At 36.0% G+C, this 25,889-nt stretch overlaps 1 pseudogene; it reads left to right on the top strand.

The window, feature by feature from the left end:
• Nucleotides 1–3,390: 3,390 nt before the first annotated feature.
• Nucleotides 3,391–5,238, top strand: LOC126795533 (protein NUCLEAR FUSION DEFECTIVE 4-like; annotated as a pseudogene).
• Nucleotides 5,239–25,889: the final 20,651 nt, after the last annotated feature.

The raw sequence follows: 25,889 nt of genomic DNA, 5'->3' as shown, positions 1-25,889 counted from the left end.
CTGATACTTGTCAAACACGCACCACAAGGCTACGATTTAAAATTTTCGATATGAATTCCAAACGCTATGACCTCCAATTATGCGAACTATGTATCCAGGTTTCACCAAGCAAACGGTATTGAATATATATACCCAGATCGAGACGAAGAAATTCATGAAGGTTCACAATGAAACTGACACGAGAGCAGGTACGTGGTGAGCATGCATGGCGTCAAGAGTGGTAAGCTGCCAATGTGTGATGGTTTTGGGTTGAGTACAACCGTCGCCGCCTGTATAATCATACATGATCTGACATAACGGTGGAGATCGAATTGGCCCTCTAATATAGGCGTCACCATCTCGCATGCACGCTATCTCTTCCTCGTGAAGTACTTATACCAGGTTTCATCTCTCCGGTTAGGGACTTAGGGCGATCAAATGAGAATTTAACAAGGACCTACGTACATTTTGTGATGCATCAAAGTGGATGAGGAAACAATATTACAAACCCATATTTTAGCTTTTAAAGTTTTTTTTTAAATGAGCGAGATTTGTTATTTATCGTAAATGTAGAGGTACAACATGAACATAAGTTAATAATTCTTGAGTATTATTTTATTGTACACGTCTTTTGGTGACAAAATAAAAGAATATGTAGTATTAAAAGTGTGCATATATATTATTAAATAGACTATTAACAATTTTTATTTATGTAATTTTAGTCGATTATTTATATGGACATTTTTCTTTGAAGAAAATCATACGATTTTATAATTAGTAAATGCCATAATAACCATTACATATATCTCTATTATCACGATTGATAGATAAGAGGTCATGAGAAGTCTCAAAGTTGGTACATACAATTACTTTAAAAGCACTCGATTACTTCAAATATGATTTTTTACGGGTTCATATATGATGTGAATGTCCTAATAATTTAATATATTAGCTACAACCAAAAATTAATTTAATAATATGTCAGTATATTGATATATTCCAATGTTTAAAAGGGCAAATGTGTGAGATGAGGTGTTTTGCCGAAGCGTCAAGCCTTAGAAGTCTTGAGGCGCCGAGGCGAAGCCTTTCGTGCTTTCTAAAATTTTAAATTGTAATATATAAAATGTAGATAAAAATAGTTCTTAATTCAAATAAAATAATAAAATAATTTAAAATAAATTCATTCATAATTTCATACATCTTAAAGGCAAAATTGTCAAAATAGACCTCAAACTTGGCTGATATTATCAATTTGCACTTCGAACTTGCATTTGAGTCAATTTACCCCCTAAAATTGGTAAAAATTGCCGATTTGTACCATATCCGTTAAATTTAACTGTTTCTATCCAATTTTGCACCACATGTCATGCACATACGGGTAATGTTGTCATTTTCTATTTATATTTTTCTTAAAAAAATAAAAATATTCTTTAGAAGGAGGATTATTTTTTTAATCAAATTATTTATTTACATTTTTTTTCTACATACTTAACCATACTTTGAATTATATATTCAACATACCCACCCATTCAAATATAGTGTGTTGTGTATATATATATATATATATATTTTTATGTACACATTTATTTTTGATTTTCTTTGTATTTATTTATATTTTTCTAATATCTTTTCACATACCATATCACGTAAAATAATAAATATATAAATCAATAACATGTTTAAAAAAATAACATAGCGACAAGTGTTGCTCTTAAGTAATTTTATTAATTTATTTTATTTTTAAATATGAATAAATATATAATGATAATACTGCCCCTCAAATGCATGACATGTGACTTAAAATTGGATGGAAAACATTAAATGTAACAGATAGGGTGCAAATCGGTAACTTTTACCGAGTTTAGGAGGTAAATTGACTCAAATGCAAGTTCGGGGTGCAAACTGACAATTATGGCTAAATCTTAAATTAACAAATAAATAAAATGGTCTTCATTCATGCCAATCTCTTTCTTCTTCATCACTAAGAGCCGTTGGATCTAACTTTACATCAGAATGAAATTCATCCCAAGCATCAAAGTGAGGAGGATAATTTGCACTATCAAATTGGACACCCATCTCTGCATCAACATCCTCACTACCATCAACAAAATGGGAACCATCTGTGTATCAACATCCCCTTGGACATCATCATTCTCTACCATGGTTGGGCAATTCCTATTGGCTCCACTATTACCTATTCAAGCAAATAGTTAAGAAATATCATAATATGATACAAGAATTGAAACCCTAATTTTTTTTAAAAATTATATATGTGGTAGTGAAGTACCAAAAAAAAAGGAGCATGAAAGGTGACGCCAAGTGCCTCGGGCTAATTTGGAGCGCCTCACACGCAATAGCTCGCCTTGCGATGCCTTTGGCTCGCCTTATGTGTGAAAAGCCTCACACAAAGAGCCTTAAGGCGAAAATGGAATGCCCACATTTCTAAACATTGATATATTGTAATTTCTTGTTACTGTACGTTAAACTATAGAAATTGAGGTACATAATACCGACCTTAATCAACCCTAACTTAATCTGATTGGCCTCAAGGGCAAGTACCTCGATCTATGACTCTATTAGTCGTTCAGGTTGAGGAGTTCAATCATGTTAGTCGAAATGTTAATAACTACGTACATCTATATCATACTTAGTTTCAAAACTCTTAACGTACACCACTAGCTATTAGGCTTTTACGGACGGCCATCATTCCATCTCTATTGATACTACAGGGGACGGAAGCAGTCCCCTTTAATGCTTAGGGACGAAAAAACTATCCATCTTAAGATGTACCATCCCCATTTCAGTTTTTGGCATCTTGGGGACGGATTTGTCTGTCCATCCCACCTGAGTTTATAATGTCAAAAGCAACGTTCACGCGCCTCTCTGTACCTCTCTGACAATGAATAGTAACAGTGGTGCTTCTTATACTTATTTTATGTCTTGGTTCGTCGCCATCTTAGGCTGCGTTTGGTAGGGCTCATCACCTCTGGTGATTAAAAGTTAAGCTCCCCATCATGTTTGGTAACTTAGCTTCTCCCTTCCAGCTTTTAAAAGCTGTGGCTTTTTCTTCATATAAGCAGAAGCTGCTCCCCACTTCCTTTTAGAAGTAGAAGCCGAGCTTACACGCGATATACTATAGCAAAACTTAAATGAAAATTTTTAAATCTCATTGGGTACCCTCACCAACGTGATCAAATTACATGATGTACCCAAGCTCGAAACTCTCTCTCTTCCTCCACCAGTCGTCCGTGATGAAACTCCGACGCCATAACCAAGCGCCTCTCTATGTATTTCTATCTCTCTCTCTCTCTCGCCTCTGTCTTCTTTCTGATCCAGAATGTCAATCAGAGAGCTCCTCATCCCTGTGTTAAATTTCATTATATATATAGCAACAAGGCACTGAGAAAAAAACACCAGTCAACCTGCTAACTCATCAGTATTCATATTCAATTATTCAGAGATCCCAAACTAGCTCACAAAGCTGTGCCAAACACAAAGATGGCACCGCTTCATGGGAAGTTCAAAACCTTCAAGAACAGCAGATGGCTTGTGTTTGTGTGTGCAATGTGAATTCAGTCCTTTGCAGGAATTGGGTACTTGTTTGGGAGCATTTTTCCTGTGATAAAGAGCACCATGGGGTACACCCAGAGGCATGTGGCAATTCTGGGAGTGGCCAAGGACTTAGGTGATGCTATTGGATTTATTGCCGGATACTTATCCGAGATTATACGACTTTTGGCCATTGCAACAGTGATCAATTTTCTTGGATATGGATTGCTTTGGCTTATTGTCTCACAAAAGATTGTTGCTTTGCCTTTGTGGGTGGTGAGTAGTTCAATCAAGTTTGAATCTTGATCATCAAGTTTGGTTTTGGGTTGTTTCTTGGTATGGCTAGCTTCCCTTTTTTGTGGGTACCAATAGTTAGTTGCTGAATTTGCTGTTTCATTGTATATGCATATTGTCTAAAAAACTTGATTACTTTTGCTTGATATACCAAGATTAGCTTATAATTGAATAACCCTTTTAGCCGGTGATTAGCTATCAGATTGGAAAGCACCAAAGCGTTGGCCATCTTTTTATACTGGTATTGAAATTCTGAGAGAGAACTTACGGTGTTGATTGTTGAGCATGGTTACTTTAGTCTTTGTTGATTTGCATATGATTATAGGAATGTGACATATAATATTTAGAGATGTGGTCATTCTGTTTAAGAATAAATGTTCATTTTCTTGTGCTTGGAACATGTGAACAACTGTGCATTTTGTTCATATTCAGAAGAGTTGAGCAATTCTTAAAAATTTTCTGTGGACTTAGTTTAACCAAGCAAGTTTTTGTCTACAGCTTTGCATTGCTATATATGTGGGAACAAACGGAGAGACCTTCTTCAACACAGCGGATTTGATTTTGTGTGCAGAACTTTCCCAAAAGTCGGGGACCTGTTGTGTACGCTGGTTTAAGTGGTGCAATAATATCTCAGATTTATGCAATGTTCAATGCCCCAAGCAATGCATCATTGATTTTTATGATTGTAGTTGGTCCATCAATGGTTGTTATTGCTCTGATGTTCATTGTTAGGCCTGTGGGGGGTCACAGACAAGTCAGGCCAGGTGACAATGCATGATTCACGTTTACATATAGTGTTTGCCTTGTTCTGGCAGCTTATTTGTTGGGAGTTATAATAGTTGAATATTTGTTTGATTTGAGCCAAACTTTGATCACATTGGTTGCGGCCATTTTAATAGTCTTTGTAGTGCTTCCAATTGTTATCCCCATCATATTGACTTTCTTTTCTGAACCAAAGCCTTTACTATAGGAGAGCCTTTTAATTGATGCACATAGAGAGAGAGTGAAGGGTACAAATCTGAGAATGAGGTCATATTTAGTGAAGTGGAAGATGAGAAGGCTTCATATGTAGATTCTCTTCCATCATCAGAAAGACAAAAAAGAGTTATTCAACTTCAAGCTAAACTTTTCCAAGCAGCTGCAGATGGAGCAGTTAGGGTCAAGAGAAGAAGGGGTCCCTGCAGAGGAGAGAATTTTACCTTGATGCAGGCATTGATTAAGGCCGATTTCTGGCTCATATTTGTTTCTCTATTGCTGGCTGCTGGATCTGGCCTGATAGTTATTGATAATTTGGGGCAGATAGTCTTGTCACTTGGATACACTGATACAAGTATTTATGTCTCCGTGATCAGCATCTGGCCTACTGGATATGTTTATTTTCAAATGTCGTGTACTAATCATAATGTCATTAAGTAAAAAAAATGATACGGAAATTATATACTGGAGTACATTATATTACTAAACAATTCATACAAAAATATCTTAAATGTCTAAATTGGTCATTTGACAAATTAAAAGCATAAGCCAATTTGAGTTTACCAAACACATTGTCATGGCTTCTGCTATAAACAACCACTTATAAAAGCCAGTTTACCAAACACTCAACTACTTTACTTATCAGCCACTTATTCTAAAAAATAAGTATAAGCCAACTTTTTAAATAAGCTCAGCTGTACCAAACACAGCCTTAAACTATATACCAGTCAGGTTTCTTATTTCATGGAGCTTCTTACTTCATGGAGCCCACTCTTTAAGTCCAAAATGAATCTACTTTTGTATTGTACCACGTCCAAATTCTTATGTACAAGTTACCAAATACGATATTTGTCTAAATCTCGATACTTCAACAAAAATTACAGAGTCAATAAACTACACATTAAAAACCCCCAACTGTCTTCTGCAATTGCTTTTGCTGAAAAATGCTGCAGAAACAAACCACAAACAGTTCAAAAATTATTGACATTGATCGAGAACAGAAGAAAATATGATAAATTGAATAGATTGGTTGCAACCTACCAAATATCCTGCTGTAATTTCCCTTGCATCAAATTCATGTTTCTTCACATAATCCTGGAAATCAAAAATAACTTTGGTATCAGATACACAAAGTCACAGCTCATAAACATATACAAAATCATACATATGAAACTTAGTTCTAGTGGAAATTTTATATTTTCATTTACTCTACCTTGCCTTTGCAAAAATTTCTCTGATTGCTCTCATTTTATTTGATTGTTGGGCTCTTTCAAACCTTCAACCGCTTCCTAAATCACAAACCAAAAATTAAACAAATATTATAACTTGCAGAAACCATCTCAAAATCATGTCATGCTAGCTTCACTACCTGCTCAAAGTATCACCCATGTATTTATGCACTTATAAAACAAAACCCAGCTTAAGTCTCCAATCAACCACCGCTGGCGGATTGCACCACCGCACGCCGACCAGACCACAACCCTTATCAGTCTTCTATTGGAAACACACCTCTCCATCAGATCTAGAAACCAGATCCCATGGGAATAAGTAAAATCTAATGAGATCCGTCAGATCTAACTCAATCAGTGTTGCCCCGACCTCATCCTCATCAGGTCGCCTCGTGATCTGCATCAACACACCATCCCGCCCAGAAAATCTTCCAAGTTTGAACGAGATCCGATGGTTGGTCGCAATCTTCATCTCCCTCACCTTGACACACCCCACAAAGACCTCCTCAATCCGAGCAATTGACGATCACGGTAGAACAAACCTATAAGGATCGACTAAGTCCCGTCTGATGACTGCGGAATGGCACGCCACCAGACAGCCTTTCATTTATGGATATAATTAAGTCATCCGATTGACTCTTCTCTTTCTTTAGGGAAAACCGGAAAAGAGGAGTCAAGATTTACAATGCAGTAACTTGATTTCTGTGTCAAGTGTCAGGTTGTTGGGAATTGGGATAGAGCTATTACTCACCTCAATTGATCCACGCCTGCTGCAATCTGATACAACTACCTTTCTCACTCCAATCAGGTACTTGACTTGATTTCCTTCTTTTCTTAATCTCCTGCACTCAATCACACGCACAACACCAATATATTTGATAGAGAGATGATGGTAGATTCAAAGAGATACATAGAGAATAGTAGATTAAAGAGGTTGTTGCACTGTTATGCTCTCAGTCCTCTATTTTTTGATATTTTCGGATCTGTTGATCTTTTTACAAAAAGGGGGTGGTCAGATACATATACCAGCCATTAACTACAAAACACAAAAGTTAAAATTTAACCACAACATTTTTAACTAGAGTTAAACTTAACTAGCATAGAGTTAAAACAACAACAAAACATTAACTTTAACACTCCCCCTTAATGCTTTGGTTCTTAACTTCCAGTAGTTCCCTGAAGTACTCAAACTTGACTTTTGGCAATGCCTTATAAAAATGTCAGCTACTTGATCATCAGTTCTGCAATATACCACATCAATTTCATTATCTTCAACAACATCACTGATGAAGTGATGTTTGCGAGCAATGTGCTTAGTTCGGTTGTGAAACACCGGATTCTTAGCCATTGCAATTGTAGACTTGTTGTCACAAAGTATTGGAGTAGGTTCTCCTTTCTTCTCACCAACATCTTCCATGATACTTCTCAGCCATATTGCTTGAGAAGTTGCCAATGACGCTGGAACGTACTCAGCTTCAGTAGTAGACAAAGCAACGGTCTTTTGCTTCTTGGACTGCCATGAGAACACCCCTGTTCCAAGAGTGAAAGCATAGCCAGAAGTACTCTTTGAATCATCAACACTGCCTCCCCAATCACTATCACATAATCAATACTGTTTTGGCACCACATTTCTTTCAAACTTGATACCAAATTCTATTGAACCTTGAATGTATTTTAGTACCTCTTTGTTGTCCCAAAATGAATTTGAGTAGGCTTGTGCATGAATCTTGAGAGAAAACTTGTTGCATACATCTTGCTTTTGAAGATTTTCATTCGCCACCAATGGTGTAGGAACAGATTTGCATCCTTCCATCCCAAACTTTTTCATGATAGTCTTTTCATACTTCTTTTGAGATATGAATATGCCATCTTTATTTTTACACACTTCAATTCTGATAAAATAATACAGCAGACCCAAATCACTCATTTTATATTTTTTCATCATCTCTTCTTTGAACTTCTTGATCAAACTCTCATTACTTCCGGTAAAAATTAAATCATCAACATATAATGAAACAATGAGGATATTAGTTTTACCTTCAATCTTGATGTAGAGAGTTGGTTCATTGTGGTTTCTTTAAAAGCATTGCTCGATGAAATAAGAGTCAATCTCCTCATATCATGCTCTAGGTACTTGTTTCTGCCCATAGAGAGCTTTCTTCAACTTCTACACCTTCATCTCTTCTCATTTGACAACAAATCCCTCTGATTGATCAACATACTTCTTCCCTTAGAACTCCATTTAGGAATGCAGATTTCACATCAAGTTGGTGTATATGCCAACCTTTTTGAGCTGCTAAGGAAATTACACTCCTAATTGTATCAAGCCTTGCTACCGGTGCAAATGTCTCATTGTAATCAATTATGGGTTGCTATGCATACCTTTTTGCAACCAGCCTTGTTTTGTTCCTTTGGATGGAACCATCAGGATTCAACTTTGACTTGTAAATCCACTTCACTCCAATAACTTCTTTGTCTTTAGGTCTGTCCACAAGCTCGCATGTATTGTTCTTCTCTATAACGTTGATCTCTTCCACCATAGCTATCTTCCAAGCTTCATCTTGCACTGCTTCTTCATAATTTTATGGTTATGTAACACAAAAATTGCAGCTTGCATAGACTTCACTCAAATCCCTCATTCTAATAGGAGTTGAGCTTGATGATTGAGAACCAGATGAATGTGACTGTGGACTGCCTATTAGAGACTGTTGAGGAGTTCCTTCAATAACTTCATTTTTTTTCCTCTTCTTGCATTTCAATGCTAGGACCATGGATTGCATTTTGCTTCCAGTCCCACGAGGCTTTTTCATTGAAGATAACATCTCTACAGATTATCACCTTCTTTTTTTGCAAATTGTAGAGTATATAGCCTTTTCTTTGTGTGCTATATTCCACAATAATGCACTTCTCACTTTTATCATCAAATTTCTGCCTTCTTTCCTTTAGAACATAGGCAAAACAAATAGAACCAAACACCTTGAAGTGATTAACTGAGGGCTTTCTACCACTCTATGCTTCAAACGGTGTTTTATCTTTCACTGCTTTTGTAGGACACATATTCATCAAGTAAACAACTGTGTACAGCTTCACCCCAAAATTCATCAGTCATCCTTTCGGCTATGATTATATTCTTCCTTTCGGCTACCCCATTCTGTTGTGGAGTATATGCCACTGTGAGCTGTCTTTGAAACCTTATATCTTCACAAAATTTATCAAATTGCTTTGAATTATACTCTCCACTTCTATCACTTCTCAAGACTTTGATAAGATTGCAACTTTGCATTTCTATCATTGCTTGAAATTTTTTGAATACAGTGAACACTGCTGATTTTCTTCTCAAGAAATACACTCATGTCATTCTAGAAAAATCATCAATAAAGGTTATGAAGTATCTGTTATCACCATGTGTTTTTGTCTGCATTGGTCTGTACACATCAGTATGGACGAGCTCCAATGGAGTAGGTGCTCTCCACGCTTTCCCTTTAGGAAATGATTCACAATGATGCTTTCTAATAGCACAACTTTCACACACTTCATTAGCTTCTTGAATGATTGGCAAACCATGCACTATCCCTATGTTTTAGATTCTTCAAACTCTGAAAATTAAGATGCCCAAATCTCCTATGCCAAAGCCAAAAGTCATCAAGTACATTAACCTTCAAAGCCATGTTGCTTGGATATTTGAAAAAGATAGGAAAGCTTTTGTTATTCTCCATCTTGATGCTAGCCACAATCTGCATATTTCTTTTCTTATTAAAAATTGTGCACAAATCTTCATAAAAAAAATACTGGATAACCATTATATTGAAGTTGCCCGCACTAAGAAGATTTTGATCCAATTCTGGAACTAGCATCTTGTCTAATAAATTTTCTTCCTTTATTTGTTTCGACAATCAGTGTTCCTCTTCCTCTTGCTTATACCAAAGTACCAGTTCCCACTTTTACTCTTCGATTGAAGGAATTATCAATATCCACAAGAATGGACCAGAATGGTATCATATAATTGCTGCAACCACTATCCACAAACCAAACATCTTCATTTTTCTCTATAGTTGCTTCATGACAAGCAAAGAACATGTTGCCATCATTATCTTGCTCTTCGGTGAAATGTGCTTGATGCTTGTCTTGTTGCAGTCTTTCTCCGCATGTCCAAACTTCTCACAATTCTGACATTTTGACTTTCCTTTCCACCAACAAACACCAAGGTGAAACCTTTTACAAATTTTGCACATCACATACCCACTTGAGCTATCCTTTTATTCATTGTTGTTCTTCTTATCCCACTTCTTTTTTTCACTTTTCCAATTCTTCTTAGGCACATTGCTTTTTCCTTGAGAGGAACTAGGTTCTCCATATTTTTTTAAACCAAGGCTGAGCGTTTGGAAAACACTAACTGTCGCATCTTCAACATGCTTATTCAACCTTTGATCATAGGCTTTTAAACAACCAACAACCTTCTGAACCCCTAAGGTTTCTAGGTCTTTTTTCAAAACAATAACAGAAACTATAGTAATCATACTTCTATGTTAAACTAATAAGAATCTTCTAAACTACTCTCTTAGCTTCTATTAGTTGTCTGTAAGTTTTCATTTTGTTCATTATAACAATTAGCCTATTGAGATATGCATCAAGGGATTCACCATCTGACATTTTAGTACATTCAATAAGGATTGAACTTTCATAGCAATAACTTCATTAGTACCTTTGTATTCTTCAGCTAGAACATCCCGTACAGATTTTGGATTGAAATAGGATGGCCCAAAATAGTATCCAATTGCTTTCCATGCTCCCTCTCTTGGATACACACCACCAAAATGGGCCTTGGGGGTCTCGGTAGAGGAGAAGGCCCAGATGTATGATCCAAAGAGTACAAGTCAGCACATGTACCCCACACGGCTACAGTCTTTGCCACTACCTTAGCCAATTTCAGCCAATGGGGGCTTGGGAAGGGATGAGTCACATGCAACTTCTCCCTGGGCCTTTGCACCACATTTGAATTCTCCTTCACGTTGCCATCACTTCTGAGCACCGATCTACTTTTGATAAAAGACGCTGGCCAAGGTGTCTAGTCACGAGCAAAGGATCCTCAGAGGAATCAGGGTTGAGATTCTGCCTAGTACATGGTTTCTGATGGATTGTATGAGGCCGTTCGAGCCAATTCTAAGAAGGCTTAGAGTAATTCCTTTTCATCCAAGAACCATACCAAAAAATTTCCTCTTCATCCACATTATCGGTGTTGACAAGCCAGAAATTATCACATACATCCTCTTTGTGCCCTAGCCTGCCGCATTTATAACAGAAATCTCTAAGCCCCTCATAGACAAATTCAACTCTGGTTTTGGTGTATGGAACGATTGGCAACTAGAACCCCGTCGTAAGGCATCCCTAGAGTCAATTTGGACCTTGACACGCAAATATGGCGTTAGCTCCATATCTTCCTGACTGATGTCCTCCATTTCCAGAATCTCGCCTATCTCCGATCCAATCTGCTTAATGTTGTGAATGTTGAGCTTCTCCTGAGTAAGCCCCAAAATCTGCACCCAATACCAAACTTTAGGAAGATGGGTATCATTAATGGTAAGGTTAGGCACCCAACAAACAACATTGATTCTAAAGTTGTCAACATGCCAAGGTCCACCCTTAAGAATCTCCTCTGCCCATTTCGGAGTTGCCTTAATGGAAAAGGCATTTCCATGAAGGTGAGCAATCTTGAGAGGGGCATAGCACTTCCACGAGCTACGTAAAGCTCCTTTAATACCACCAATGTTTGGAACTTTGTCTGCAATGATAGCTCCCCAAAGAGAGAGACCCTTGTCAACATCCTCCATATTACAAATGTTCTCTAATTTGAAAGCAAGGTTCTCAAAGGATCTCATGATGGACAGGGGACCAAAAGGAGAAATAAATACAGTTAAAACTACCACGTGTTGGGTAGAGAACTCTAAATAGATGACTAGCGAAACCTCTAAAATAGTGGAGAAGAAACCACAAAGTAAAAACTCCACTTCGGAGAAAAAAATGAGGACAAAACAACTTAGAGAACAACTCGAGAAGAGGAAGATGGAAGATGGAAGATGATATGTGGGGAGGGGGGAGATCGATTGGGTAGTGAAGGAAAGCCTAAGGGGGAATTCTAGAGAGAAGGCAGAGTTTCTCACTCTAGAAGCCATCTTTTTACCTCCCAATTCTAAGTCTCATTCTTAAGACATACTTCACTCTAAGCTTTTTACTCCATCTTTAATCGTTATCAACACTGCTCTATTGGAAGCTATCCTGTGTAATTATTCTTAGAACTGTTTTAAGACTAACAACTCATGGTGATCTCTTCTTGAATTTTTAATCAATAGAATTTTTTTATATCTCCACTTTTTCTTAATTATAGTAATAGATAGTACGCGTTGTCACAGTCGCCAAGCAGTTAGCAGTAAGCCAGTAACTATAACTATATATATATACAGTCTCTATCCAGAGTGAAGTTCCAATTTTGGCACACTTTTCGATCAAATGTTTTCACCATAAGTGATTCAATATTTAGGTATGTTATTCAAGATCATCTCTACAAAGTTTCATTCAATTTGACAATGGTTTGAGCTTTCAAAATTGAGATTTACACGAACGGTTCATGTTGAACAGTTTTAATTCATTCATTGATTTAATCTAATTTCAATACCTTAACGATATCCGAATTAGATGAAATTTTGTAGAGATGATCTTGAATAGCATACCTAAATATTGAATCGCTTATGGTGAAAATATTTGACCGGAAAATGTGCCAAAATTGAAACTTCACTCTATAATTTCAGAGTAAAGCTTCACTCTGGAGAGGGACTATATATATATATATACAATATTATAGTACATGCTTCCGTGGTCTCTGGTATCAGAGCCGTAAGAGTTGTAAGTAATTAATCTCTGCTTTTAAAAACTTCTTAGTCCCCAGGTAGAGGCTATGCCTCCTAAGTGTGGATCCTAAGACGATCATTCATTAACACTCCTCAATCCCCGATTGGAAGGCCTAGCCTCCTAGAGTGGTCCTTGAGTTGAATCTTTAAGTCCTCTTTATTGTGCTACTTGTTTGTTTTTCTGCTTCTATTATTAAGATTTTAGGAATTTACTTCTATTTACTGGGTTTCTGGGTTTCCTTCTTCTCCAACCAAACAGTAAGTTTTCCAGGTCCAAACACTAAGTCCCAAGTGAGGCATGAGCGGATACGGCATGAGCGGAGCAGAGAAGAGTGTTACTCTTAGGTCTAAGTATTCTGAAGTCAATTCTCTACCATATTAAGTCTAGTACCAGATCCCTTCCACCTAGCACAATGAGCAGACTTTTCAGATGCAATTCAGTCTCCTCTCGAGGGTCTAGTTTCTCCTTGAATAGGATTCCAGACATCGTTAATGAAGAACAGATCGAATACCAGTCAAATGATAATATTGACCCTAATGATTGGAACATACCTAAAGTACCTACCAGTGAAATTTATAGGAAAAAATGGAATCTTGCAGCCTTTAAAGGAGAACAAGTTTATGCCTTAAGTAAACAACATGAAACCTGCCAACTTCTCAGTCCAGATTCAATTAAAAAACATCAGAAAGATGGTCACCATTTCCTCCATATAGGTTTAGTTCAAATTGGTATTAAGCCTCTAACAAGGCTTGGTCTTAATGCCTCCATTCTCTTATGCTTAAGAAATGCAAGATTTACCAACTTCACTGACAGTACCCTTGGTTTAATCGAATCAAGCCTTTTTAATGGACCAGTTCACTTCAATTGTTTCCCAGATTTTTCAATAAGCCTAAGTGATCCTCATATTTTAAAAACATTAACTTTAAACATTAAGACCTTAGGATACAATATCCTTGAGGGAACCCAACCTTTTGCTTTAATCTACCGAATCCATTACAAAGTTACTGGCACAAATATGAATTTTCAAGCCATTAATAGAAGTCCTAAAAGCCAAACCTTGTTCATTCAAAGCAGTCAAAATAATGCAAACATCACTGTGCCGCAAACTATTAGATGGTCGGATGTCAATCTTCCGGCTGAATGGTCTCTTACCAATGAATATCAACCAACAAATACTCAACGTAATCTCTCTGATTTAGATTCTATTCGTCAATACAATGATGGAACTATAAGAATTAACTTCCAAAATTCAAGAATTAGCAAAACACCAAGAATTCAAGAAATAGGAAGTTCCTCTAGGCATTCTTTTGCAACTGCCAGGCAATCATTTGCCGACTCAACTACTGCAGATTCAATGTCTCGCCGCGACCGTGACGTAGAACTTGATAATGCCATCAGAGAAATTCGAATAAAAGAATTAGAAGAACAAGTTCAGAATTTAAGAATTAACAGTATAAGGACAAATGAACAAGTCAGCTACCCAAATTATACTGAAACTGAAAATCTTAGTAATATAACTGTTGAAGAAAGACAAAACTCTCCAACATCCCCAACAGCTTCAGATTTTATTGTAGTTCCTCCAGAAAATCCTCATATAAATACGCTTAGCCAACCATTCAAAATTGATTATTTTAAATTAGATACTCATTTAAAAGCTAAAGAAAACACTCTTAGGAGAAATCTCTTTAGGATGAAATTTCCTTTTGAAAATCAAAGAAAGCAATTATTTAAGGATTGGCAAAATTTGATGCAAAAGACAAAAACTGAAATATTCTTTCTTGATTTCCTAGACCAATTAAATGAACATAAAAACATTCAAACTTTAACAAAAACAAAATGGCAAACTGTCGTTCCCAATTCAACACAAACTAACACTATTTCTTCTAGTCATCCTCCTTCAGAAACTATAATTTTTAATCACAAATCAAGCCCAGTTTTAGTTTCGCCTTTTAAAAATCCTTCTGAAGATCCAAAAGTTAGAGAACTCTACCCAGATGCTAAGAAGATCATTGAACAAAATAATTACACAAATAATTATTTAGTTACTATTGGAGAACAATTAGACAAAATAGAAACAACACTTGATCATGTTACATCCAAAGTTCACATTCTACCTAACCCTAAAACATAATCTCCCATAATTCATTTCAACAGTAAGCCGACTGTCTCGCCTACAAATTCGATTCAAAAGATAGAAAAATTGTTAAAAAATCTAAAAAATGAACCAAGATCATCTAATACAATCTTTGTAATCAATACAAAACAAACTCTTGATTCTACTTCCGATAGCGATTCAACCATAATTTCCCAATTAGACAAGGCATTCCAAACTTTGAATATTGATAGAATAATGCGACCAAAGAAACAACATTCAAGAAACTGGACTGAAAGGCCACTTCCAATAGATATTCAACCAAGCACTCATTCAAATATACAATTTGCAGTTTCTTCAGACAAAACATATGAATGGAACATTGATAATTTATCAGAAAAAGAGATATTAAATAAACTACATCACATGTCAATGGCAGCAAATAGTTACATCACAAATCACAACTTCACACAACCAGAAATTGTTGATATTCTATCCTCTGGGTTCACCGGAATGCTGCATTCTTGGTGGGAAAAACATCTCACCTCTGATGCAAGATCCGAAATTAAACATGCTATACAATGTGAACCTGATGGAACCCCAATCTTTGACGAACGTTGTAATATGGGCGTTTCAGATGCAATAAACACCTTATTCTATACAATCATTCAACATTTTATAGGTACTCCGAGTCATATCACTTCTCGAATTCATGATCAACTCAGTAACTTAAAATGCCCAACCTTAAGTTATTTTAAATGGTACAAAGATGTTTTCATATCCAGAGTAATGCTTCGAGATGATAGTAACCAATCCTTTTGGAAAGAAAAATTCATAAATGGTCTTCCCAAACTTTTTGCACACAAAATTAGACAAGTCCTCAGTAATGAAACAAGATTGATTAATTATGACTCTTTAACCTATGGAAATACGATTACAGTTATACAGAAAGAAGGCATGAAAATGTGTATTGATATGAAACTAAATTCCCAACTAAAATTAGAAAAGAACATAGCCAAGTATGAATTAGGAAATTTCTGTGAACAGTATGGTTTACCATCCTTACCTCCTTCCAGACGAAGAAAGTCATCCAATAAATTTATTCATCACTCCAGGTCTAGTTGTCACAAACTTTATTTCCAAAAAAGAGAAAATTTTGAACCAGACAAATTTTATTCAAAAAATAAGCCAAAGAAAAATTGGAACAAAAACCGGAAATCCTACTCAAAGAAAAGATCTTTTGATAAAACTAAAACTAAATGTTTTAAATGTCATAAGACAGGTCACTTTGCAAATGAATGTCAAGTTAAAACTACAATAAATCAATTAACACTTACACCGGTTGAAAAAGAGAATCTAATTAAAGTATTAGAATTAAGAAATACAGATTCAGAGAATGACATGAGTGAAGATATTAGATCTTTATCAGGATCTTCTTTTTCCGAATCAGAAGAAGGATCTTCCCCTTCTCAAAAAATCACTTTTGGCTGCAACGATGCTTGTTGCAAAACAATTAATGTTCTCTCTAAACAAGAAGAACAACAAGAATTATTAATTGATTTAATTGCTAGAATTGATAATCCTGACTTAAAAACTGAGTACCTCAAAAAACTAAAAAAATTAATTACCCAAGAAGATGTTGGCAAAATACCCTCACCAAAAGTCAGCCTTACCACAACATTTGATAGGTTGAACAAAAGTAAAAAGGAACTTACCATCCAAGATTTACAACAAGAAATTAAGAACATTAAACCGGCAATTAACTTTTCCACCGAAACTACAGTCAACCGGCAAAACACTATTCATGAATAGTCAAAAGCCAGACACTCTACTATTCAGCAATAGTCAAAAGCCAACAGTAAAAGCAGATTCATTTTCTTATATAAGGAGGCTCTCTCCCCCATTAGAAGACACCCCGGAATTTTCCAATTCCTCTATTCTCTCCCTTTCTGGACAATCCGAGAGCTTCTTCATTGTAATAGTTCTCCTCAATTCATGCATAAGTTCTTAGTCAGTAACCTTTAAAGTTTTCAATCTGTTGTATTAAACCTTCTGTAATATTATGGTCACCTAGTAAAATTCAATAAAATATTATAGTACATGCTTCCGTGGTCTCTGGTATCAGAGCCGTAAGAGTTGTAAGTAATTAATCTCTGCTTTTTAAAACTTCTTAGTCCCCAGGTGGAGGCTCTGCCTCCTAAGTGTGGATCCTAAGACGATCATTCATTAACACTCCTCAATCCCCGATTGGAAGGCCTAGCCTCCTAGAGTGGTCCTTGAGTTGAATCTTTAAGTCCTCTTTATAGTTTATATATATATATATATATATATATATATAACTCTTAAATTTTTTTTACGTATCAGACATTAAGTTTATTTTCCCTTGTTGCTTCCCATCTCCAACAGGTATACAAAGCAGGCCTTTTAAGTAACTTGGTTAGGTTTCACTAGAGTCTCGCTAGCTCTTATGGTAAATCTTGATCATTTGACGACCAGACTAGTTAGCCCCTCTTTGTTAACCGTACAATATATATACGTACTGTATGCATGTTCACCACATGGCAGTTAACGTGGCTGCTTCAATGTTCACGGTAGTTATTGTTTTTCTGTTCTAAGCTATTTGTTCCTGGTATATAATAGATTGAATTAATCCTGGTACGCAAGCATCTGATAGAGCTTTAGCTTTGTATTGACCTCTTCTTTGATTCTTGTGGAGTTGTGGTGTGTGCGATTAATTGATATGTAAAGAAGAATCAAGCAGATTATGCAGACTGAAAGAGAAATTGAGGTACACGGTCAGTTCTGCCAAGGAGCATGTGATCATATACAAAGCTAAATCACAAGAAAAGGTGGTTTGCTTATATCTAATTGTTACCATTTAAAGGGAAAAGCAAATGATCTACAGGCTTTCGATCCATAAATAATAAATATATGCAATATGTTTGTAGGTCAGCAAGTTGCTCCATCACGTACTAATTATATATCATGTTGAACAAGGAACATATTATTATGTATTCATGATTCATCCATATGCATGTGTTGATCTTTTAGATCTTTTTCCATTGAAGACGTACGTTTTAAGCTGCAAAAGTGAACGTTTACAATTGAACTGTTGTAGAGTGACATGTGTTAAAGTTAATGTTTTAACTTTATGCTAGTTAAGTTTAACTCTAGTTAAATATGTTGTGGTTAAACTTTGACTTTTGTGCGTTGTAGTTAAGCTGGTATATGTATCTGACCACCCCATTTTTGTAAAACGATCAACAGATCCGAAAATATCAGAAAATAGAGGACAGTGCATCACTCTTTGATCGAAACTTATTCGGTACACGGCCCGTGTTTATACGGGGGGCATCTGGACCGTTGAAATTGCCGCGTGTCTTTGCAGTAGATTCTTCGTTTAATTTTTTTGTAAGACTCCCGTGGACGGCGTTAGAGTATGACGGGGTGAGAAAAGAGAAGGAGAGATTTGAAGTATTTGGGTGTCGTCGAGGAACTGAAAACTGGGTTAGGTGAGATTTATCCATTCGCACCCGAGGCCAGAAGAAATGCAGTGAGTTGAACTTGTGGAGAGGCGTGCCCGTCGGACAATGAAGGTGACTTTCGTGACTTTGATCTAGGTTTAGATCCAATCGGTATGTAAGAAGATCAAAGACGCACTCTCAAAAGCAAAAGCAAGTAAGTTTTTCGTTGATTTAACTAATGATCGATATTGGTAGCATATGTATTTAGTGGGTTTATAAATCTTTTCTTCCGAAATTCTCAAGATAGGACAATCCGCGCCTAAGTCGGGTTTTCTACCTATCCCCAAATATGGGAATACTGAAAGTTGTGTTGAATCTTGGTTGAAATTCAACACAGAATGCATTTGTTTCATGTTTTGATTTCTGAAATGTGGATAGATTTGTTAGGCTTATTGTTGATATGAACTTGTTTGGAAGATTGATTTGATGACGGTATCTTGACCTCTTTGGAACTTGGAAGATGCGGTTTGAATTTGAACGAGCATGAATTTGTAATTCGAAATGTGTTTGTGCATAGTATAGTTATGGAGTCGATTGAACTGGGTTCACTCCAGTACAACCACAACTCCTCTGTGGATGATGTACCAAATGGGGATAAGAGTGTGAATGGAGAATCAGGCACTTGTATGGAAGAAAGTGACAATGTCGAAATGATGGATGATATTGAGTGCCTGATGTTCGATGGTAAACCTTACCGGGACCTGACAATTGATGATATGAAAAGCAAAGTTTACCAAACGAAACAGAGTGGTTTTACTCATGCTATTCATTGGCAAAGGGGTTCAGTGTGAGAAAGAACAAGTTGGAGCTGTGAGAAAGCACAAGTTGGAGCTCCAGAAAGTCATCAAATGCATGATGCCATTGTTTAGTGTTCTTCAATTTGATGTGACATGAGGGCTTTCTTCTCTTCCCTCAGTCTTCATTCCTCACCACAATGTGATTCGTACTTGTCTTCATTAATTCAAAATATAGCATGGCTTTCATGCATTACGGCCACCATGTTTATGCAGGGGCGGATTTAGGGGTTTTAGGAGGGGCTCAAGTCCCTCTAAGAATTTGAGAAATAATTAACTAAATATATGCCATATGTTCATATGGTGTAGTTTTGTATTTTTGGTTTTGAAATTTGTTAATATCAAACTCATCTAAGATCAAATTTCAACAAATGCAAATTTTTGTGTCTATTTTTCCATTGACTTTTAATCTTCCTTGATTTCTTCAACTTGTAATTAATCTATTTTATTTTCATTTGACATTAATTTTGATTAAGCTCTTTGATCAATTCCAAAAATTTATCTTTGCAATCGACTAAATGTATGGTAATTTTAAATGGATTGCTATTTTCACATCAACAAGGTATACATCTAATACATTATAGTTAAATATTTTATGTGCTATAATTTTCTATCATTTCGGTCGTTAAGGAAAAAAAATTCAAGTCCCCCCGAATTGTGAATCCTGGATCCGCCACTGTATTTATGGTAAAGTGACTCGAAGAAGAGCTTCACGTTTCTTTAACTTTTGCAGGTACCTTTTGGGTAGGTTCTCTTGAGTTTTAGTTCTCTAAATATGCTTAAAGTAGTTTTTTTTTCTACTGTAAGTGATGGTTTTTTTTATATTAGTCTGGATTGTGATATTGTTTATATTTTTTTGGAATTTTATGACAGAGAGTGAGCAGGGTGTGGCGCTTGTAATCTTGAGAGGGGTGATTGATTTCAAGAGGGAACCCTGACCACAGCTTGTAGAGAGTGGTAAAAACCTTGTAAGGCAGATGCTTGACCCGAATCCTAAAAAACTTGACTGCCCAACATGTGCTTGGTAAGTCCTTGTCACTGTGTCTTTTAACTTGTTGATAGTTGAGAGAGTTGCATAATTGATAAGTTATCTACACAACTCGTTCTTGTTAAGACTATATATCATACTAAAATTCTACGATCTTGCAGAAATATATCATACTGAAATTCTACAATTTTGCAGAAATATATCATGTTTGAATCAGACATTTTTAAATATCAAAAGCTGAAAGTTAATACCGAAAAACAAAGTCCGAGACTTCGAGTATGAGGAGACTATAGGTTTCTTTGTTTCTATCTTCTTATAATGATAAGTAGTGGTGCTGTTAAAATTTGTAGCATGTTCAAGAGAGTGAGAGAAATATTGGATCCATTCTATTGGATGGCTTTCGCCAGTCTTGCTTGTATATTCTGCAGGGAATGCTTTGTGGGACTGCCTGTGAACAAAGACTTTCAAGGCTCAAACACTATGAAGTATGAAGCTACTGCTGTGAGTGCTATCCTCTGTCTCTCTTTTATTCATTATTTTTGCTTTCATTTGTGGTTTTATGGTTTTAGGCTGATGACAATGTAAATTTCATATTGTGGTGAAGTTCCTACTATTTCATTTTGCCATTCAATAAACTGATTTTGGATTCTGCTCCAGTTCGATTAACGAAGTTTTATATTTTTACATCAGTGTGGCTATATATCTTTTGTTTATTACATAGCTCGTGCAATGTATGTTTCTTGTGTCGTCTCTCATACTATTGGTGCTTCTGACTCACTGGTGTAACAGAGTACCGGGCAATGAGTTATATACTGGAGAATCCACTGCTTAATATTACGACTTGAGACCACTGCTTTATAGTTGTGTATTGAATTACATGATTTTGTAGCTCCCTCATAAGTCATAACCAAAGAGCCTCTCAATGCCTTCATAGTTTGTGATTAATAAAGTGTCCACTATTGTAATATAACATTTTAACCAAGTTTAAATAAACATGTACATTATGAAGCAATTATACGGATAAAATGTCTCGTATCCAATTGACACCACCCGATGTCATCGGTATATATAATTACGCGCGTGATAAAAATTTCATCCCATTTCAAGATTGTTTGACCGTCCAAAATTCTGATCAACCGAAAAAACTACTAATATGCTCTATGGGTGGAGCCATCACCGAGGGACGATGACCGAGCGGCTTTTATATTTACCAAACCGCATAATACTTGCGACTAAATGTGTGCAATCGCATTAAAAAAACAATTCTTGAAAGATTCGGTCAAAGGTTTTCGTTTGGTAAATAGCCATATTTTTTGTTGACTCCACCTACAGATGGTCAAACAATATCTAAATCGGATGACATTTTTACCACATGTTTTATTATATATGACGATCACATCAAGAGGTGTCGATTTTCCATACGTTGAACTTAAGTTCGTGATCAACAAAGTGTCCACTAATGTTGTATAGCATTTTAACTAGATTTAAATAAACATGTAGCATTATGAAGCATCTATATGAATAAAATGTCTCGTACCCAATTGACACCACCCGATGTCATCGGTACATATAATTACGGGCGTGGTAAAAATTTGGTCCCAAACGGAACTCGTTCGGCTATCAGACTCTTCGGTCAACGCTAAATCACCATAAACCCCCCTAAGGGGGGCAACATGCCCAAAGGGGGGCTGAGGGCCACGCCCGACACATTTGGAACGTCCTATTTTTTCCCGTACAATGTGCAGTGCTGCCTCACGGAACCCCTAAAGCAAATGTCGCGGTCAAATGTGGTTAAAAATGATACTAACATGATATTACCATTGACCAATGCATCAGACAGTCCAATGACATCCAAATCCTATGAAATTTCACCGACTATCCTTAATATATACACTGAATGTATCGGATGGTGCCGATCGACCTTATCTGGCCATCAAGATCACGAGGCCCAAGGTGTGACCAAAGGTTTAATAACCTAAATAGCTTGCTTAGTAGGAAATTGGGGGGATCTTGAAATAATTTTGAATTACGGAATGGAGATAGATAATCGAGGCCAGCTGATGCCTTCCCTCCTATTATGTGGGCGACGTGTAAAAATTTGGTCTCAAACGGGCCTCGTTTTCTCTAAATGTCGAATACTTAGTTTAATATGTCGATATTGAACTTCACGCCACCATTAGCGCGGAAATGTTATCGGAATTTTTTTTGGCGCTCAAAATTTATTTTGTGATTTTATTCTTTTTTTTTTAAATTAATTTTTGTGAATCTATTTATTTGGATTATCACATCCGGAAGCAAACGAATGTAATGACTTTTTTTTTTTTGATAAATGTAATGACTTCTTTTCGTTTTGATATACATTGCATCAATTACATCAATTAATATAATATTGTTGCTTTCTCAAATGGTCTTTGGAGTTGTTGATAAACAAATAATGTATAGGCCACAACTGTAGAATTTGGACAAGTGTCGCGCTAGAAACCGTCTATAATAACATTTTAAATTAATTTGTCTCTAAAAATAACTTTAATTCCCGTAAAACTCTCTAAAAATTACAATCGTCTCACATTAGGACGCACTATGCACCAATGTAAAAATTTGTGGACATTTGTCACTGCGAGATACGGATCCTTTAAGGACATAGTTGGGCGCACAAGTTTGACCGGACGATCGAGCCTTAAAAGACAACAGAAATATGTGAGTTTCGTATCATAGCCATGTTTCAGTGTCGCGACTGTATCTAACGGTCGCATAGCAATTTGGCTAATGTCAGTCACTTGATCACACGTAAATCAGAACATGTCTACTAATATGGTATAACTTGTGTCTCATGTTATATGCTAATGTGTTAGTTTCAACACTAACTATATTGAGGAATGGATTTTTGGATATAATTAACTTTTTATTTCTCATTTCTTCCTAAGGGTGGCTGTGTTATTTGAATATAATTATCTATTAAATTTTACATGACTAGATAACGTGCATCATTGAGAGCGCATATTAATTTTCGCAAAATGTTTCTGACATCTGAGTTATTTTTAAGGAGTTTTTAAAGTTGTAAAATCAATTTAAAAATCAAACACAAAATGAGGTGGATAAATGGGTGGCAAAAAGTGCGCCGCGTATCACGTTTTGAATTTTAGTTATTTTCAAATGGTCATAAATCTTCTTGAAATTATAAAAATATAGCTTACATGCTAAAACAATTCTCCAAAAATTATTACGGTCTCATTATAATCTGCTCTATTAACACATATAAAAATTTAAAATATTTTTAACCGCGTATACGGGCCCTTTTAGAGAGATATTGTGGTAATTTGGGTTGACCGTGTAGATCGAGATCTAAACAAACACGAAAATTAGTGAATTTTTTATCATAACCATATTTCAATATGGCGAACACATCCAACGGCCAAAGTTTTTTTTAATATTAGTCAAGTGAATCATAATATGTCTACTAATGTAACATAACATTTATACTTTGTTTTATGAAAATGTATATGTTTACAAACTAACTATACTACAGAAATAAAGTTTTTAAATTATAGCCGTACGATATTGCCATCATAATGTATTATAGTTGTAGTAAAAAATTTATCAGTTTTCATTAACGTTTGGATCTCAATCCACACGATTAACTCTTTATTTCTCAATTCTTCCTAAAGACGGCTAGATTACTCGAATATAATTATCTGTCAAACTTTATATGATTAGATAGAGCGCGTCATTAAGAGCACACAATAATTTTCAGGTATCCGAGCTATTTTCAAAGAATTTTCAAAGTTGTGACATCAATTAAAAATTAAGCAAAAAATGAGGTGGACAAATTGGGTGGCCTCATGTGTGCCACGTGTGATATCTTGAACTTTTAGTTATTTTTATATGGTCAGAAATCTTCTAAGAATCATAAAAAAGCTCCAATGCTCGGAAAATTCTCATAAAATTATCACGGTCTCATGATCATCCGCTCTATTGACACATGCAAAAAATGTAAAATATTTTAACTGCACACATGGCTCCCTTTAAAGAGGTACCGTGTTAATTCGGGTTGACTACGTTGATCGAGATCCAAATAAAAATGAAAATTAATGAATTTCGTACCAAAGTCATATTTCAATGCGGCAATCGCATCCAACAATCTGTGTTTCATTTTGTAAATTTTAGTTAAGTGAATCAAAACATGCTTATTAATGTGACATAACCTTTATAATGTGCTCTGTGGAAATGTATATGTTTTCAAACTAACTATACTTCCGAAATAAAATTTAGAAAAATCAACCGTTGGATTTTGCCGTCATAGTGTATTATAGCCGTGGTAGAAAATTTATCAGTTTTCATTAATGTGTGGGTCTCGATCCACGCCACTAACTTGATATTTCTGATTTCTTTCTAAGGGTGACAGCTATCCGAATACAATTATCCACAAAGTTTTAAATGAGTAGATAGAGACCGTCACTAAGAGCACGTAGTCATTTTTTGAGAATTTTGCAGACATCCAAGGTATTTTTAAAGAGTTTTCAAAGTTTTGAAATCAATTGAAAAATCAAACACAAAATGAAATGGATAAATGGGTGGCCAGAAGTGCACCACGTGTCATTTTTGAGTTTTAGTTATTTTCAAATGGTCAGAAATCTTTCAAAAATCGTAAAAATATGTGTGCCACAATCCAATCACATCGTGATCTTATTTCTTAATTAATATTATTTAACTTTAATAACTTTATCCGAAAATTGTTAATAAATTATAAATAATATTTAAAATCCATTCAAAAAAAAAAGAAAAAAAATTGAAAGATGGTTTGGGTATGGAGGCCCAATAGGCAAACTCAAACCAATTAAATCACCAAAACCCAATAATTCAATCACCCCAACATCATCTTTTTTGAATCTGCACGTGCTCCCTGCTTAAGGCATTGCCGGCGTTGCCGATCTGTTCAGCTCCTCCCTCACACTCCGTTGAGATAGAACACAACTCATTCAACATATCCGAATCCGCCATACTACTTACGGCGCGTCGAATGTGCCTTAGCTATGCCCAACATCACTCCACCACCCCTCAATATTGGAACAAATAACAGCCTCCATTCTCGATTGCCGATAGAGGATTTGCGGAGCAATTCTCAGTCCTCACATTGCCTGAGCCACATGCGCATCCCTACTTGCTCTGCAAAATATTCGACCTCATCAAAATTCTAGTGCTCAGGGTACCGGACTCGGTGCACTTGAGCTTGGTCTTCGGCGGCACAAAGAGCTTATCAACCGGGATTTCGAAATAGGTATGGAAATCTTCGAGTACTATTTCGATGTGGGATATTGGGGGAGGTAAGGTGGGGATGACCTCTGAGATTGAGAGGGTGAATTTGGGGGAGGAGACTATATAAGGTGGAGTGGTTAAGATTAGGGTTGTATCAACTATCAAGCCACTGTCATATTCAGTCCATTGCCCCCTGTGATAAGTGATAGAATTGTTATTCCAAAGCTAAAATCGGTAATAACAGCCACTATGGTAAAACCTTAAGTATCTGGTTTTTAACCTTCCACTAATAGGATGATCTTTGGCCGT

Source organism: Argentina anserina, chromosome 5 (genome assembly GCF_933775445.1).
Source record: "Argentina anserina chromosome 5, drPotAnse1.1, whole genome shotgun sequence".
Taxonomy (NCBI): domain Eukaryota; kingdom Viridiplantae; phylum Streptophyta; class Magnoliopsida; order Rosales; family Rosaceae; genus Argentina; species Argentina anserina.
This window is presented reverse-complemented; position numbering and strand designations above follow the sequence as displayed.